The sequence below is a fragment of the Marmota monax genome, unplaced genomic scaffold (assembly GCF_021218885.2).
Source record: "Marmota monax isolate L192 unplaced genomic scaffold, Marmota_monax_Labrador192_F-V1.1 WCK01_AAM20220418_F8-fsc00292, whole genome shotgun sequence".
Classification (NCBI taxonomy): domain Eukaryota; kingdom Metazoa; phylum Chordata; class Mammalia; order Rodentia; family Sciuridae; genus Marmota; species Marmota monax.
The window spans coordinates 1,208,461-1,213,949 of NW_026692864.1; the positions used below are offsets into that span (position 1 = coordinate 1,208,461).

The window sequence follows — 5,489 nt, forward strand, 5'->3', positions numbered from 1 at the left end:
AGAACTGGGGAAAACAAGTTTTTGTTATTTAAGCTAGCCCGTCAGTGGTATTTTGTAGCAGTACAAACAGACAGTCAGATTGAGCCTGGCTACAATGTCACACCTCTATGTTCTGTCTGACAGGTGGGCTTCACAGTGGCCTGGTATGTCTTTCCCCAAGAGAGCCATGTCCTCATCCCCAGAAGCAGCTGATACTCAAACCACTTTGCAATATCTGTGCTGTGTGGCCCCCAGGCAGCACCCCGTGGCACAGCACCATTGCTGGGTCCCTTGGAGAAGAGAAGATATAACAGCTCATTTCTCAATGCATTGAGCCTGAGGAGCAGCTACTCAATGTAGCTAGAGAAGAATTAGAAGTAACCTGAATGCCCAAGAATAACAGGACAGCTAAATAAATATGATCCCTCCACACAGTGCAGTACTTGACAGTCATCAAAGTTAGCTTTTTAAAGAATCATTGATGACTTGTTCATAATATAACATTGACATGATTGTAATGTAATGTTGCATAAACAAAGTGATAAGATAACCTGTTTTAGAAATTATCTGAGTTGCATTTTCCTGCATGTCTCAAGAGAAAGAGAACACACACAGGGGCATGTCCCAGGGACTTGATATTTCAATAAAAGTCTAAATTCCCAGAGACAAACAACTGGAGTGTTCCTGGGTACCCCAGCTCTGGAGAGAGGGGAGTCTTCCCAGGTTGTAGGGATGGTGCAGATTGGCAGGTGGGGCACGTAGTCAGTGTCTGAGGACCCTCAGAGGAATCAGGGAAGTGGAAGACCAGAGGCTCTTCCTGAAGCTCAGGGTTTGGTGGCAGGGTGGGTAGGGGTGGTGGGGGTGGTGGAGCTCTTTTATTTATCAATTCTAGCACATGGGGACTTGGAGTCAAATGTAATTTTTTTTTCCAGGATGAACCTGGGGTCTTGTGCATGCTAGGTAAACATTCTGCCAGACCTTTAAAAATTTTTTATTTTAGGTATGTTCTCGCTAAGTTCCTCAAGCTAGCCTTGAACTTGCCATCCTCCTGTCTTAGCCTGCTGAGTACTTGGGATTACAGGTATAGCCACCGCACCTGGCCAAATTTAATCTTGTTAAATAAAATTTATGGAAGGCTATTGTTTGGACAGAGCTTCTGCACTAGCCTCCAACAGACCAGACCAAAACAGAATGTGTTATTTGTGTTATATAAGGAAACTGAGGGCTGGGGTTGTGGCTCAGCAGTAGAGCACTCACCTAGCATGTGTGAGGCCCTGGGTTCGACCCTCAGCACCACATAAAGATAAAGAAATAAAATAAAGGTATTGTGTACAACTAAAAAATAAATGTTTTTTTTTAAAAGGAAACAACTTTAAAATAGGCCAGTATGAAGAAAGAGAGAGCTAACGGGTGGGGAAGGGGGGGGCGGTTTATATAAGGGATTGAACCCAGGGACTCCTAACCACTAAGCCACATTCCCAGTCCTTTTTATTTTTTTTTTAAATTTGATACAGGGTCTTGCTAAGTTGCTTAAGGCCTTGCTAAATTGCTGAGGCTGGCTTTGAACTTGCGGTCCTCCTGTCTCAGCCTCCCAAGTTGCTGGGATTGCAGGTGTGCACCACAGTGCCCTGCAAGACAGAGATTTTTCACAGCAACCAATCAGAAGGAACGTGGTTAACCTAAGCAAGATAAGAAAGTCCCTTCTGCTTTAACACCGTAAAGAAAGTGATTTGAAATGATTACTCTGGCTTTTTTTTTTTTTGTTGTTGTTGTTCCTTATTTCTGATTTTTGCAGCCCTTTCTTTACCTATGAAACCTACCTCTTCTGCTTAACTCAACGGAAAACACCCTTCTCTTTCATAGATGGGACACTGCCGCATTCATGAATCACTGATAAAACTCAATTAGATCAGGAACTAAACTTGCAGAAATTTAGTGCTTTGACAATCTGATTTTGACTAACAGAATAATGAATCATGTCATGAATTTTGAAGTATCCTGGAAGAAAACTGATGTCTATACAAAGGATTTTTTTTTTTTTTAATGCTGCTGGGAATGGAAGGAAGGGCCTCAAGCATGCTGGACAAGCCCTGTACCACTGAGCCACATTCCCAGGCCACAAAATATTTTCAAAGTCATCCCCCAGTGCCTACCCTCCCATTTCGTCACCACTTCCACCCCCAGTGTTATGAATCAAGTTGCTTAAAACACAGCACACCCATTCATTGACGTATCATCTGTGACTGCTTTTGGCCTATATCAGCCGAGTTGAGTAATTGCAATAGAGGCTGTCTGGCCCACAAAGCCTGAAATATTTACTGAATCTTTTTTTTTTTTTAAAGAGAGAGTGAGAGAGAGAGAGAATTTTAATATATATATATATATTTTTTTTAGTGTTTCGGCGGACACAACATCTTTGTTTGTATGTGGTGCTGAGGATCGAACCCGGGCGGCACGCATGCCAGGCGAGCGCGCTACCGCTTGAGCCACATCCCTAGCCCCTTTACTGAATCTTTGTAGAAAAGTTTTGTTGATCTCTGCTATATACAATGATCTCAATTATGTAAAAATAAAACGTCTGTGTGCGCGTGCACATGTGTGCATGTGTCACGTAGACAGTGGTCATCTCCATGGTGGCACTGGAACCCATTTTTTCTGTTTTTACACTTTTTCTGAAGTTATATGGGTTACCCATTCTTTATGAAATTTATTAAAGAATGGAGCATAGCCTGGTGTGTCTGCAGTCCCACTGACATGGAAGGCGGAGGAAGGAGGATTGTGAGTTCAGGGCCAGCCTGGGCAACTTAGGGAGAGCCTGTCTTAAAATAAAATGACAAAAAGGGCTGGGGACAGCACTTGCCTAGCATGCACAGGGTCCTGGGGTCCATCCCCAGTATGTCAAAAATACAAAAGAGAGAGGGAGAAGCGGGTGGCGAGAGGTGGGGGAGAGAAAGAAAGGGGGGATAGGAGGGGGGAGAGAGAGAGAGGGAGCCGGGGAGGGGGAGAGGGGAGGGAGACTGGAACCCAGCATCTGTTTTCCCTACTAAAGACTTAGTGGTCCCAACACCACAGATTCCCAGTGCCAGAGGGCTCTGAGGTGCTGGAATCGATGGGACCTAGAGCTCTTTTGAGCTGAGACAAGAGACTACCAGCTGACTCAGCAGGCAGTGCTGTTGCAGGCTGATCCCAGTTCTGATTTCTTCTTCCAGCATTTTGTCTTCCACATTTTGGAGGGGGGAGGTTTCAACAAACCCAAAGGCGTGAAGATTTCTAGTGAACAGCACACGCAGCACTGGAAATCTATCGGCTGGACATGTTCTGGTAGTGTCTTATCCCATCCTGGATTTTTTTTTTGGGGGGGGTGGTACCAGGGATTGAATTCAGGGACACTCGACCACTGAGCCATATCCCCAGACCTATTTTGTATTTTATTTCAAGACAGGATCTCACTGAGTTGCTTAGCGCCTCGCTGTTGCTGAGGCTGGCTTTGAACTTGCAATCCTCCTGCCTCAGCCTCCCAAGCCTCTGGGATTACAGGTGTGTGCCACCATGCCCGGCTCCATCCCTGGATTCTTCTTTACCCCTGCATAACCAGCTTCCCCCACCCCCCTCTCTCTGCCCCTAACTGATTGAATTGTTCTGTTATGGCTGCTGCACAAAATACCCCAGTCTGGCATCTTAAACCACAAAAATTTATTTTTGCATAGTTCTGGAGGTTGGAAGTCCAAGATCAAATCAAGGTATGGGCAGGATTGGTCTCCTCCTCCTCCTCCTCCTCCTCCCCCCTCCCTCTCCTCCTCCCACTCCTCCTTCTCCTCCCCCCTACCTCTCCCCCTCCCCCTCCTCCTCCTCCTCCTTTTTTTTGTACCAGGAATTGAACTTGAAACTTGACCACTGAACCACATCCTCAGCCCTATTTTTTGTAATTAGAGACAGGGTTTCACTGAGTTGTCTTGCAGTTGCTGAGGCTGGCTTTGAACTCGCAATTCTCCTGTCTCAGCCTCCCAAACCATGGGATTACAGGTATGCGCCATAGTGCCTGGCTCAGATTGGTTTCTTAAGAGCCTTCTCCCTGTGTCCTCCCATGGTCGTCCTGATCTGTGTGTCTGTATCCTGATTTCTTCTTATAAAGACACCAGTCATATTGGGTTGGTGCCCACCCTCGTGACCTCATTTAACTTAAATATTTCAACCCAGGTGAAGTGGCACACATCTGTAATCACAGCTACTCAGGAAACTGAGATGGGAGAAATGGGAGTTTGAGGCCAGCCTGGTCTACATAGCAAGACCCTGTCTTAAATACACACACCTATCTCCAAACACTCACATTCTGAGGTCCTAGGACTTAGGATCTTAACATATGGGTTTAGGGAGGCACACAATTCAGCCCATGACACTGATTATAATGAGGAATTGAAGTTTATTTTGAATTATTTCTCATTTTTTATTGAAAGACATGTTAGGCTTCTTGTTTAAAAATCGAGTTAGATGGAGCTGGGGATATAGCTCAGTTGGTAGAGCGCTTGCCTTGCATGCACAAGGGCCTGGGTTCAATCCCCAGTATGCACATACACACACACACACACAAAATCGGGTTTTTGGAAACAAAACCCGCTTCCAAGTGTAGTCCCTGCCTGGCTTGGCCATGTGGCTTCCACTGGAGTCCAGTCCCCCTTCCAGGGCAGGCAAGGAGGGCCAGGGAGTGAATGGTCAGCTTCCCAGCTGCTCATTGGGGGTGACTCTGCAGCTGCTTCCCATAAGCCCCCAGGGATCCCCAGAGGGGACAAGCCTCAGTTTCCCACAACCACCTCCTGCTCCCTACACAGCCCTGTCCGCCATCTTGATTTTCCTTTCTTCTCTTGTTGGTGCTTCCTGGTTCATTTTCCAGATTAACCACTTGTGTTATGGAACCCAGGGAGGGCCAGAGGCTCTTCCCACAGAAAAGACAATGTCTGAGATGAGTGTTGGGGAGAAAGAAGGGCTTTTTTTCAGAGACTAAAGAACAGAGAAGAGGGAGCTATGCTCCCAAATCAGCCTCTTGGCTCCAGGGTGTGGAGGGGATATAGACACAGGCTGGGAATAGTGAGGGAGAGAGGCCAACAGGAGAGGAAGGCCCATATTTCTGGGAATAAATAGGACCCATCTCTTCCAGGAACTCGGGTGCCATCTTTGTTAGTCGGGTGTTTGTGCTCATGGCAGCTGGCAGGTCCAGGTCAAGTTAGCCCTATATTATAACGCTGGACAAAACATTTCTCAAATGAGCAACACATCTACATGCAGAGCTGAAAGCTGGCCCAAAGGTGGAGGCCGCGAGAGGAGACAGGCCCCATAGGAAGGCAGAGAGGCCCAGCCTCCTCATCCCTCCCAGTCTCCCAGCAGTCAGCTACAGATCCAGGTGAAAACTTTTGTTTTCAGCAAAAGGTGCCTTCAGGTCCCTGAAGAGTGACCTAGGCAACCGGCATCCTGATAACACACATCTGAGCTGTGACCTACAGCAAAGCCAGTGGGAG

At 46.7% G+C, this 5,489-nt stretch overlaps 1 non-coding gene across 1 annotated transcript; it reads left to right on the forward strand.

Annotated features, from left to right (window-relative positions):
- Positions 1-4,475: 4,475 nt before the first annotated feature.
- Trnaa-ugc (transfer RNA alanine (anticodon UGC)) lies at positions 4,476-4,548 on the forward strand. Its single transcript has one exon. It is a non-coding gene; the product is annotated as a tRNA-Ala (tRNA).
- The last annotated feature ends 941 nt before the right edge of the window (positions 4,549-5,489 follow it).